Source organism: Lycium ferocissimum, unplaced genomic scaffold, assembly GCF_029784015.1.
Source record: "Lycium ferocissimum isolate CSIRO_LF1 unplaced genomic scaffold, AGI_CSIRO_Lferr_CH_V1 ctg15023, whole genome shotgun sequence".
Classification (NCBI taxonomy): Eukaryota; Viridiplantae; Streptophyta; class Magnoliopsida; order Solanales; family Solanaceae; genus Lycium; species Lycium ferocissimum.
In genome coordinates this window covers 5,729-19,252 of record NW_026715780.1, presented here as the reverse complement: position 1 = coordinate 19,252, position 13,524 = coordinate 5,729, and the positions used below count along the sequence as shown (strand labels likewise).

Below are 13,524 nucleotides of genomic sequence, written 5' to 3'. Positions count from 1 at the left end.
GCGGTTGACCCGGGAGTCCTTCTACTTTGCCTTATGACGTCAACTCTCTCAACCCAATCCCTTCTCCGCTTTCTTACTCTCCTGCTCTAGGTTTTAGAGTGTTCCGTTGTCCGGTTATCCATGTCTACTATCTTCTTTCCATCTAGTCTTCCATACACTTCGCTCTTTTCTCTAGATTGTGGAACTCCGTCCCTCTTCATGTTGGTCAATTCCCAGAATTCTCTGAGACGGGTCTAAGGTGGTTAAGATCCTCGTATCCTTGCACTTCATTCATATACATTACTTGGGCGTTTACTAAGATGAATGCATGTCTGCACATGATCTTCGCTTTACTTAACGCTGTCTACACTCAATACGCCTTATTGATCTGAATCTGTTATCTGGTTCCTTGGGTCTTCCCCCAACGCTTACTAATATTTTTCTACTGCCTGGCAGAGTTGCAAATCCCAGAATCCTGAGGTCACTTTCCTGATAGGGTGAATCTTCTTGCATTTGTCTTTTTACGGTGTTAGTCCTTACTTGCTTCACTCTCGTAGCCAGTGCTTTTCCTTTGAGTCGGATGTCGTGGTCGCCTCATGACTTCTAGTGTTGCCCTCGTACTATACTTAATCCTTCACTATGTTTCTTTATTACGGTTACGCTTTCCAACTTGCTCAACCCTTCATTATTCGCGATTCCTTATCCTTGATGCATTTCGGTCCTTTCTGCTTTTATCTCTCTATACTTTCTTTGATGCTCATTTATCCTTGATGCTTATTTGGATTATCTATTAGCTCCTTCGTTTCACGCACTACTACAAAAAAAGTCTTTGGCGACAATTATTTAGGGGCAATACGTCAATTGCCGCTAATTAGTTCTTTAAGCTAATAAATGAGTGGCATATGAACAATAGCCGCTAAAAGATTTATTTTTAGCGACAATAAAAATAAATTGCCTCTAAATCTCATTAATTGAAAGCAACTTTTTGTTATTTTATCCTTCCCTCCCATTTTTTTTGACAACAATTCATTATTCCCTCCAATTATTAAAAAGAGAATTTTAAGAAAGCCCTAATCCCTACCGAGAGGCCAATTCTATTTTGCTGTATGTCCAAGACGACAGTGAAGACACTTGAAGATGCCATTGAAGACGATCTTCTAAGACGCTGTGATCCCCATCGTCCGACGCCCGCCACCATCCCAACTCCTTAGGATAGCTCTCTCCTTTCTTCATTTCTTCCCGTCATTTTTATATTCTGATATTGTATTTCTATAACTGCTACTTACTACTTTTTGTTAGTTTTCTTATGAATAATTTGTGGGTTTTGATGAAGGGATGACATTTCACCGGTAATGAATTTGGGTTCAAGTCGTGCCTTAGAAAAGGTGTATATTGTCGAGCGATTTTTGAAAAAGGCGCACACAAGGTTTTCAATGATAACCCTCTTTATTTTATTCATACTATTTTGATGGTAATTTTCTGTTGGTATGGTGTTCTCTTTTTAAACTGGTGCCTGGGTAACAATTTATGATGGATTTAGGGGCTCTATCAGCTTTTCCTTCTTTTCCAATTTTCGATTTTTGATATTCAGTGCTTGTTAAGGGGTTAGTCTCCTCTTTAGGCTCAATTTTATATGAACTCAGTTTGCAATTCATAATCCCTGTTCTAATGACAAATAAATGCTTTTACTCCCTAAATTTCAATTTGCGGAAGTCTGCACTACTATCTTCCTGTAATTTTAATTTGTTTTCTTATGTAGGAAACTTATGATGTTCTAGCACTTTACATTGGTTTAATTAACGCTATATTCATATTTGGAGTATGGGTACTACCAATAATGATAGTAGGTGCCTTTTATTACTTTGTTACAATTTCCTAATTCTTGATGTTAGTTTTTATTATTCTTTTTTGTGCAATGTATTATATTCTTTTAATTCATCTAACTAGATGTTTGTGGGTTCTAGCATTAGGTTTGAAGTTTGAGCTAGTTATCAATATTGATGATTTATTTATTTTTAAGTTGTGCAAGTTTCAAATAAAGGTTACTAGATTTACCTACTAGAATATTTTTAGTAAGTTGTTAAACAACTATACTACTCAAAGAAATGATAAACTTTGTAGGAGAAAAGACTTCTAAAAAGCCATTTGCAAAGCATTAATTTGAGTATAAGTAGTGTTATACCTTGCGTTTCGCACGTCGGAATATTTTTAAGTTGGTTGCGAAGAATTATGGATAAGGTTATCTTTCGACTTTGTTTTATGACAAATGGTTTATGATTTTATTGGAAGGAAGCATTAAGGAAAGATTTGGGACTAAGAATGCATTATGGAAAAAATTTGGAGGCTAAAAGTTGGGAAAATAATTTCCATGAAATGGCCAATAAATTCTAGCCATTAAAAGGGGTATGTGTTCATCTTATGGTGAAAGATATACAAATATGTGGGCAAAAGTTGACCAAGTCAAGGAATTAGTTGTCTTTTTATTTAAAGAGAATTCTAGAAAAATTGGGAAAATTGAAGAGAAATTGAAGACAAAAAAGAAGGAGAAAAACCGGCCAAAGGGGGCACATGACCAGCCATGTGCTCCCATATTTATATATATATATGTGTGTGTGGAAAAATTACAAGACAAGTCATTATTTTTCCCTAGAATTTTCAAGAAACATGGAAGAAAAGAGAGTGAGGGAGTCGGCTGCCATGGCTGGCCGAACAGTCCCTTTGGAGAGTGATCAAGAGGAATTATTTTCTTCATGTTTTCTCACTAAGTTGAAGGTCCTCGTCGACGTGGAATAATTGTTGAAGCAAGAAAACACTCCTCCTTGCAACTAGGTTCTAGCCGAGGAAGGGAGAAGATGGAAGGAAAGGTATGATTCTAACTTGATTTTCATATGTTATAGATGATTTGTATACGTTGTGAAGTATGGAAATGCATGGAAATCATGGAATATGGAAGATGAGGTTGTGGCCGTGCATGTGTGCTTGGCCGTGGGTATGTATGGTGTTGTGTAAAGATGGTGAACTAATTAAATTCAACATGTTTTTGGTGTTGTTGTAATGCATAGAAAATAAATGAAACTCATGGAAGCTTGTATGTTGTGGAGTGAGCCGAATAGGGGCTGTTTGGTGTGCATTAAATGAGTTAATGTTATCTTGTATTTTTGTTGTTGTCGTTGTGAATTTTGTGATGGAAAATGAAGGTTTGATGATCTAAATTAAAGTAATAATGGTTGTGGGCTGAATTGGAAGTTAATATGATTCCTATGTAGATCTTACATTTATGCTAATGACTATGTTAACAAGTGGATGGTTAATGTAGTTTATGAATTTGGAAGGTAGAAACGTGTTGTTGTTGCCCTTGTTGAACTCGGAAGCTTTCGAGTAGTGTTGCATGAAAGAGGGGCTGATTTGAAGCTTAATGTGATTTCAATATGCTTTCTTGAATACATGGAAATGATGTTGTTAACATATGAGGTTGTCGACGCAGTTTATGAATTTGAAAGAAAGAAATGCATTGTTGTCGTATTCATTAATTTGGAAGGGTTCGGGTAAGATTGAATGTAGGTTTGGATATCCTGAATTACCTATCGATATTGTTATTGTGATTGTTGGTTTGGGTGTTGTGATTTGGGCCGAGCCATAATTCTCGGGACGGTGTACTTACAGGGGATGTCTTTGCCGAAATTCGGCGGAATATAAGTGAATGCGTTTGAAAGGTTAAGGCAAGTATTTGATAATGAAACTAATGAGTGGATGAATTCTCTTGCATGTAGACCATCAAGTTTGGACGGATAAGCGTAGCAAGGAAGGCGCGGCCAAGGTATGTAAAGCTCACCTTTCTTTCTTTGGCATGTCTTAGTACTATTAGGCTATGACCCGAGCCTTGGGGTAATTCCACTCTTAGAATCCGAGCTTAGGTATGTACCTTGTTCATCCCTTAACGTTTACTCTTTTGACGGGACCAAAATAAGATTTTCATGTTTTCAAAAGAATGAATTTCAAAGGTTTTATAAAGACTTTGACCACAAAAAGGGTCCCGAACTTCAAACGTCCGTAACTTTGGCATACGAGCTCGGATTGCCCCGAAACATAATATGTATGATTATAAGACATAACTTTCCCCTACCTACCCTAGTCGGGCTCGGACGGGGGTCGACACCCGTCCGTGGGGCCCGCGACCTTTCTATGCCTATTCGGACTCGCCTTCGGAAAAATGTAAGTTTCGTTTCATTTGGACTTTTGCATATGAATTTTCTTACTTACTTAATGATTTATGATTACGATTTTATGCATATGTATGCTCACGACTCCGCTCGTGCTCATGGTTGTACCTCCTTCACCGAGTCCCGGCCGGTTATGCTTCGTGCGCATTATGATAAATTCCGGTGTGATGCTGTGTTACGGTTCTCGAGCTCCTCTCCGGAAGGCGGGTTCCGTTTGGTGTGTGTTTGTGTTATGGTGTGATGGCTGGCTATGATGTGTTACGGGGATTTGTCGGGTTACGGAGATCGAAATCTTACGGTGTGATGCTTGTGGCGTGGCGCCAACGACGGGCGGGCGACCACTTGTTCTAAGAGCCTATGCATGATTTGCATTTTAACTACTTATTTTGATACTTTGCATGTTATGTACGTATTACGTATTTTGTTTCTATGGTTCCGTATTTACTGCTTTACATACTCGGTACATATTCGTCCGACCCCCTTTCTTCGGGGGGGCTGCGTTTCATGCGCGCGGTACACCCGGGTGAGCTAAAGGTATTAGCGACGGTACATTCCGGCGGGATTGGCGAGCTCCACTTGTTCGGAGTGCTTTGCCGAGTCGAGTTTGTGCATATTATGATATCCGAGTCATGTTAGAGACTTTGCGACGAGTCATGTGCATCGGATGTCGATTGTGAGCGCTCATAAGCGCGTCGTTTTGTTATATGTGATATTACAGTTATTGTGTACGTTCGCAAGTTTGTGTTTGATTTGAAATTATGTATTTATGATTTGGCCAAGGGCCCAATGTGAGTACGAGTATTACGTTAGTCTGAGGGTTCGCTCGGCCCTGGGTAAGGGTCGGGTGCCCATCACACCCTATCGAAAATTGGGGTGTGACAAGTAGTGTGACAATAGTATGGGTAAAATAATAAAACACAACTAGATCTTGATGTCAGATAAACATGTCTTTGTTTACATAGAGGCTATATCCTACTTATTGTTAACAATTTACTTCATGACAATATACTTGTCTCTTGGTATCTACACTGTAGGTGGCCTTCTTTAAGTATAAAATTGTTGCTTCTTTTTATCATGTGTTAAGTAAGTAACCTACTTCACTTGGGAATTAATGTTGAGGTAGGGTTGGACAGGCTTTAAAGATTATATGCATTCAGAAGCCAGAAACATGTATAGGGATAGTTCATTTGAACAAAAGTTGAAGCACTAAGTTTAGTTTTCATCCTAAAGAAATTTCAAAAGCTATAGAAAATGGCCTCAACAAAGGCATTAAAAAAATGTAATGTTCCATTATCCATCCATAAAGCAAGCTTCTCAAAGAAAATAGAATTAACTATGGCTTTTTCTTTGGTAAATTTCTCAGAGATATTCCATCATTTTCTCAAAACAACATTCCCCTTGTTTAAGATTCAAGCTTCATTGATTATATCTATTAATTGCAATTAGAAGGAATTAGGATATAATATCATGGAATATAATATGCTGAACTCTATGGTCTACAGAAAAAGACGACAATCTGAAGGGGCATTTAGCCTGAAGAGAAGCGACAAGCGAAGCACGTGCTTCTTCGAACAGAAGCTCAAAATTTACAGGAAATACAAAAATTTCTTAGCAGATATGAATTCAATACTTATAACATTAAAAAGAGATCATAAGACAAACTTCCTAATAAAAAAAAAAACTCTTAAGACAAACTTGAACATAAGAGTGTTTGCAGCTCCCACACTTTCATATTAAAACTGATAAATGTTTTTTGCTTGGTGGACAATGAAGATTTGAGATCTGACAATACTATACATTCTTCTCAGTCTTTTTATTATATGATTGTTCTTGATTTTGATTACAACAATCTTTGCAGTGACAACATTAACGGGGATGCATTTTGTCACAACAAACTTGATGACAATTGTTCTTAGGTGGCTCGGGTACATCCAAGCTTCTCATTACCAGATCTTCAAAAATTTGTTTACTGTTTTCAAACTTCTCTATTGTTGGGAAGAACATTAGTTTGATGTGGAACTTGGTGTGATTCTATCAGGCAATTCTATGCTTACCACTCTCTTCCTGCTATGCTGGTTCTATTGTAGCTTAACTTTTCTTTGTATTGGTGTCATGGGAGGAGGTGGGATGATATTTGTTAAAATAATAGGATATATATATATATATATATACTAATATTCTATATAAGAGTTAAGAACAAACAAAAATAAGAACTATACAAGTTTTTGAAACACTGAATGTGTTAGTCACCAACATAGAGTACATGCATGAGTTTAAAATTCTAAATTAACTTGCTCTTCTTAGTCGAGTGTGTTGAGGCAAATGGACAGTTAGCGTATGAATAATCAAGTGGATAGTCTTACTAATGAATTTGTTGGGACATTGTGCACGATTGGCACATAGTAGTTACAGAAAGATTCATATAGTAAATTCTAATTATATTTTAGAATGAAGTGTAGTATGAGGAGTTCGGCTTCAATGAAATGTTAGATTACGTCAGTAGATGATGCCTAGTAAATATGGAAGCCTAAACTAGCCTCAGAATTTGAAAGAAAAGATCTCAGACTATTGAAATACTTCTTGGATGTGGCAAGCATGACCAAAATGAGGATTTGTAGTTTCTGAAGGTAAGTATGTACTTTACTTACTCGAGGAAACTTATATTAGCCAATGTCGCCCTGCAGAAAGTCTTGTAGAACCCAATAAAAACTTAGGAACCAAGGAGAAAACTGACGGACATAGGACAATATCAAGGACTAGTCAGAAATCTTATCTAGTTATTACATACAAGACCAGATATAACTTTCACGTTAAATGACATAGCGTTAAAACTTATGAAAACGCTAACGGATAGGTAATATCTCAGAAAGAAGGTCCACCTTTTGCTACTGTACCTATGTATGGGGGTAATCTGGTAACATGGAGGAGCAAAAAGAAGAATGTGGTTCCCCATATCTTTTTGCATCTCTATACAAGATCTGTTGAGGAACAAGTAAATTTGACATCTTATTTCTTAAAGCAGCTTCCTTCTTTTTGCAAAGTGCACTTTTTATAATTTCATCAGCCAAACTTTCTTTTGCCTCTTTTATTGCCTTTTGCTCCCCTTCTTTGTGCTTACTGTTTTCTTGATGTTGTAAATATAACAACACTTAGTGCCGTTTCATTGATGATGAGACACTACTAAGTGCTGGATAATTATATCTCTGGGCTGAAATTTGTGTAACAGTTTTGGGCTGGAAGTTCTCACCTCCTAATATTCATAAGTTAGCTCCTCTATTGAACCCAAGTCAGCAAAGAAAATGGATACAATTTGTTAATAGTTCTAGGCTGAAATTTTATCTTTTTGTCACATTAAGCATTTGATGTGGAGTGGAAACTGAAGTTTCATGTTTTTTTAACATTATATTCATCTATTGACACAATTATAGTATTATGTTGCTCCCAAATGCACACGCAAGTATACGCGGTCGTACAAGTAATATAGGTTTTTTAACTCCAAATATCGATCCCACAGAGACTTAGATTCTATTGTTAAACTAATTCAAATTCGAATGAAACTATTCAAGAAAGTGAAAATCAAGGTGTTTGTTGTAACTAAACTAAAACTAAAAAGTAAACCATTTATGATGGGTGTTTTTGTGACTGAGAATATTTTGACAAAGATTGTAAGGTTTATCAAATGAGAGAAAGTTCCAGGGTCATGGCTTTCGACAATCCAGTTGATCTTCTGACAATTCTACCTATCTTATTTCCTGGTTTATTAGTTGATGGGTTAATTATAACTTTATGAGTATCTTCCAAGTTGCTCACAAACATGTAGATGCTACTATAATGCCTATATCCTTATGGTCGCCAGAGGTAACAAGAACACATTTACTTCTCCGTATTCAACTAAGCAAGGCTAAAGGGTATATTCCTATCCTCATTAGCGAAACGATTATATCGAACAAGCTCTATTTATTCTTATTACGCATGCAAATTCCCTATCCCTAGTTCAATTCACACGCCACATATAGTGTCTAACTATTGGCCAAATAATCAAACAATTAAGATCAAGAATAAATAAGCAACCCAAAATATGAAAAATCAATAGATAATAATTGTCATCAAACCAACTTTCAAGTCTTACGCCACAACCCTAGAATTAAGAGATTAGCTACTCATGATTCGATCATAGACAAAAGAATTCATGATTAGTGTCACGACCCAACTCCGTAGGCCGCGACTCGTACCCTAGTTGGGCACTCATACGTACCTTATCCTAAATTAGCAAAATATTAAAAATAAGCAGAAATAATAATTTAATCATGTCAAGCAGATATAGCGCACGAAGGCCGATAAGGCCGTTACAACACATAGATAAGCCATAATCGTACGCAAAACTCACGAACATGTACAGAACCCACACCACATGTCTACAGACCTCTACAGAGCAAAAACATAATCATATGACGGGACAGGGCCCCGTCGTACCCCAGAACAAATAAATACATAAACAACAGAAAAGTCTATACCAAAATATGGGCTCCGGACAAAGGAGCACTTCAAACAGCTGAGCAGATAACCTAGGCAGCGAATCAGCAAATCAAACGTCTGTACCTGCGCGACACGAACGCAGCCCCCGAAGAAAGGGGGTCAGTACGGAAATGTACCGAATATGTAAAGCAGAGACTGTACTAAATAAAATTAAAAATCAGAACAGAATGTGCGGAGAATGAACAAAATACATAGGAAATCAAAAATGCATATCAAAAGTCATAAATAATGCATGCAGAAAACATATGCCAAAACCGGCCCCGCTATGGGACTCGGTGAACAGAACATGGGCGCCCCCGTCTCCGGCGCCATAACACATCATACTTCAGAGTAGGGAATATCTCCGAAACACATCATAACATACCAAATGGCCATATCACATCACATCATCAGATATCAGAATATATGTACATGGCACATCATACTTCGGACCCATGTACATGTCATACACTGCCCCCTCACACCGAGGCACGGCGAACAATGCAGAGGAAAGCGCTTGATAACAAATCCTGGCCCGGGCTCAGTGAAGGAAGCATTGAGGCATCCACGAGTAGAGTAGTGAGAAACTAAATGCAATAAAAATAACATATATATTTCCAGAGACTCAATGAGGCATATCGAGCGACAAAGCAAATCAACGAAACCGGACGAAGTCATAATAAGTGAATTCCGGATGTCTTAACGAGTTACAAAGGCATAAATCCCTCTGAGATCGTTTCCAAGATCCAAAACAACTTATAAAACTTAACGGAATATTCAAAACAGTTTTTAAATAATAGATAGCGGAGTAGTTAAAACGTTTCTTTTAAAGCCGTTCGAAGACAAGTCATAAACACAAAAGGGTAAAATCGGAAATAGTGGGCCCACCTCGGTCAATTGAGGTGGCGGACGTAAATTGCGTATGTTAAACTTCATAATATCATTTACAAAGATTTTAAGATAATCGGGTATCATTTGTACAAGTTTTGGAGGTGTAGATCACCTTTCTAGTCGTTTGCAACCTAACTAGTTCAATTCTACTGAAGGAAAAAGGAGAAATTTCGAACGTGGATTCCGAAGAGTAGAGTTATCCCCGAGGTCCGAATTCAAGCCTAGTACATCTAGGGCATGCCAAGGAAAGAATAGGGGTAGCTTTACATACCTTTTATGCTCCTTACGCCTTTCCAAATTCACTTCTCGTTTCGCCAAAAATCTGCAAATGGTCACATTGACCAGTTACTATTCATGAGACTTACAATTTCCAAGCTTAACCAATATTGTTCTATAAAAATTTGGGCAGCATCTCCCCTATACATATAGCATCCCGAGATTCAACTCGGCTCAAAATGATCAACAACAACCCAACAACAACACCAAGAACATCAACAACCACGGCCAACACAATACGATACACAACTAGTCTTCTCTTAACATAATGCAATAACTTCCATCCCGACTTCAAATTTTCAAATCAACACCATCATACTCACATTCATTACTAATCAAGATCATTACAATGCCATTCGGAAACATTTCATATCATTTCTACACTATATACACAAGATATACAAAATATACACACTTTCCACCAAAGCCATAGTTTATCCAATTCTTCTAATCTTTAACATACACATTCATAACACATTTCCATCTTCTAAGTTCATCAACAATCATCATAATTTGCATCTTAACAACTTAATTCCATAATGTCATAAAATCATAAGAAAACGACATAAGTTCCCACATTCCATTTCAATGCAAACTTATATCATTTTTCCTACATTTACAATGCAAGGATCACAACAACGCAATTAACATATTAAACAACATTAATCCATTTCCATTTCATCATACATGTTCCCACGGCTAACATGGAGATTTTCCAACTTTCACCAAATTCATTCAACTTTCATTTCCAATATTTCCACATCAATAGTCTCTAAAACATCACATGCACACTAAGTAGAATCCAATTGGAACCTTAACCCTACCATTCCAAATTATCTCCGATTTTTCCGAATACGCACAAAATGCGAGGTATAACAATTAGCTTAGGGTTTATGAAGATAAAAGTAAAAACGGGGAAGGAAAGGGTTAATGACAGCTTACAATTGTCTCAAAGTATATCAGCATGCCGTTCTCAACCTTAAAATAAGTATTTATAGTCTAGGAATTTAATGACTCAAGAATGGACAAAATCCTAATTAAATTCGGAAAGGTTGAGCTCATCCGTGCTTGCCCCGCCAGCACGGACCCTTCAGTGATTTAAGATTGTGAATGTGCCAAGTTCGCGATGCGCGTGCAGCACGGGTCTTCAATTTCCCGCAGCTTGAACTTCACGTGCTGGCCCCGTGCTACGGGTCTGGCACATATGCCTCCTTCGATTCGAGTTTTCACATGCCGGACCCGTCTTTACGGTCAACACATATGCCTCATTCAGTTCAGTTTTTCTTCTCTTTTAGTTTGTCAACTGTGGTCTTCACCTAGCCACCTCGTGTAATCATCATATGCTCCAAAAGCAATCACTTTTAGCCCGATTTTCCATCGGTTGTCTTCATCGTGCCTATACACAAGAAATATAACAACATAAGCCCAAATACGACAATTTCATCATCGATTAAGCGATAAAAGTCATAAGAATAGGATGTAAAAATGACACGAAACATGATATTTGCGCCAAATATCACCACCCCTCACTTAGACTTCGCTCGCCCTCGAGCAAACACAAACTAACACCAAGCTACACTTCTAACTCAACTCATTCAAACAGGTCTACAACGGGATTCGTCTAGTATGGCTATCTCCAAAAGAAGGATTTCAAAATCAAAACAATGAGCCAAGTTATGAAAGCCATGCCAAAGATTGAAAATCCTCATTTTTAGCACCAATGACCACCTTCCTGAAAAACACTTCACTTTTAAAACCAATTGACTCAACGACACCACTTTAAAGCATTAAGCAACCTTATGATCAAGAAATCAACGTTTCACCACTCTATCACTAATTATGTGCCCTCACCAAAAGAAAGTAGTCCATATCTCTCAAGAATCACATATGTTTAAGTCAATGGACATAAAATCACTAATTACGCTCACTCTCACAAAGAATATCACATGCAAAGTACGACATGCCATAGGCTTGCCCGTAGTGTAACCACTCCACTAATACAAGTAAGACGAACCTAGAATCAAGTAGGACTTCGAGGGTTGTAATGTAGGCTAAGGGACGGGTAGGAATTATTTGGATAATAATGATTAACCTCCCTAAGCACTTTAATACATATACTTCTATCATTCTTGCACAATTTCTTCATTAGCCCTTATTCAACACTAACCAACCTTTAAATTTCTCCCAATTCACCTATTTTTTATTTGTTTAAGCACCACTTCTTTAAAAGTCACAAAAGTTAGAAGGGAAATTTTTCGCTACATTTTTTTTGTCTTTTTCAGATTTCTTTCTTTTCTCTTTTTTTTTTTTTCAATTCCCAGCTAACAAGTGAATTAGTTCTTTTCATTCGGTGATCCCAGAGTCTTCCCAGATTACAATTAGCAACCACTTCCCCTTTTTCATTCACTTCTCAACTCCCATTATATATGTAAATGATTAAAGTCCTCATAGAGTATTTGGATCAAAAATCAAGTTTTATAGAACGAAGGGGTAGTAGCTAATTAACTGCTATAAAAAAAGGCTAAAGGCTCAAAAGGGTTAACTAGGGTACTATTTAAAAGTTGGTAGGATAACTTTTTAGGCTTTTTAGTGACTAATCAAAGAAATGCCTCTATCATTTTCTAGGCTCAACCGAACTTCATTTTGCTTCGCGAACACACAAGGCAAGTTCTAGATGTCAATACCAAACATGGATACAAATGCAAGACCTCACACACACATGGCACACAATCAACGCAAGAGGGATCCGGATGTCCCTCGAATCAAACAACAATAAAAATCAACAATGACAAGTGGGTCATAACGAGTCAAACAAGAACAATTTGCAAGTGCTTTCAAGAAAAGTGATACAATTTCAAGGCATGCACAATTTTTTTTTTAAATCACTCATATGCCAATACTTCCCCTAACCCGTGCACCTAGCATTTGAATACGCCTATCCTAAGGACTAATTTTCCCTCGAGCAGGTTGTCATCCACCCGTTATCAGGAAAAGCCCTTTCTATGACTATAAAAGAAAAATCTACGTACGCCCGGTTCAAAGGCCCCCCCTCGGGAAAGAACCGAGGCCATAAGAAAACCAAAGAGGATGGATGATGAATGCCTACTAATGAGGGTCTTAAGAAGTTATCAAAGAAAAATAAAGAAAATAAAATCTTTTTAAAATTTTTCCAACTTTTTCTATTTTTTTTCGACACTAAGACGCAAAACTAAAAAAAATAAAATTCTAAGGCATATTAAGCATCATCCGCAACCTCAAAACATGTTGTTACAAACCAGGGATGTATTTTCCCACCCCACACTTAAAATTATGCAATGCCCTCAATGCATATATATTTGAAAAAACAAAGTGCAAAGCAAGTAAAATACTCCAAAGGGCCCTGGGGCTAGTCATCATCCTCCAAATCATCGGCCTCGCCATCCTCTGGCTCGGCCTCCATAGTATCTTTTTCATTTTCTCCCGAAGTCAAGTGTGACTCCACCTCCACCCCAGCTTCAATATCTGCCATCATCAAGTCATACGAGTTCACATCCTCAACAGCTGGCAACTTGGTCTCACCACCAATAATAGCAAGAGAATATGGAGTATATGAGACCTCTTTGAACACACCAAAGAAATCTACATCGAATTGCTCACCCGCACA

The 13,524-nt window shown here is 37.5% G+C and overlaps 1 long non-coding RNA gene across 2 annotated transcripts; it reads left to right on the top strand.

Annotated features, from left to right (window-relative positions):
• Window positions 1–833: 833 nt before the first annotated feature.
• LOC132042399 (uncharacterized) lies at window positions 834–6,269 on the top strand. Of its 2 annotated transcripts, XR_009411466.1 has the most exons (3): window positions 986–1,405; window positions 1,739–1,822; window positions 6,058–6,269. It is a non-coding gene; the product is annotated as an uncharacterized LOC132042399 (long non-coding RNA). The 2 variants fall into 2 exon arrangements; XR_009411465.1 differs by lacking the exon at window positions 1,739–1,822 and having other exon boundaries at window positions 834–1,405.
• The last annotated feature ends 7,255 nt before the right edge of the window (window positions 6,270–13,524 follow it).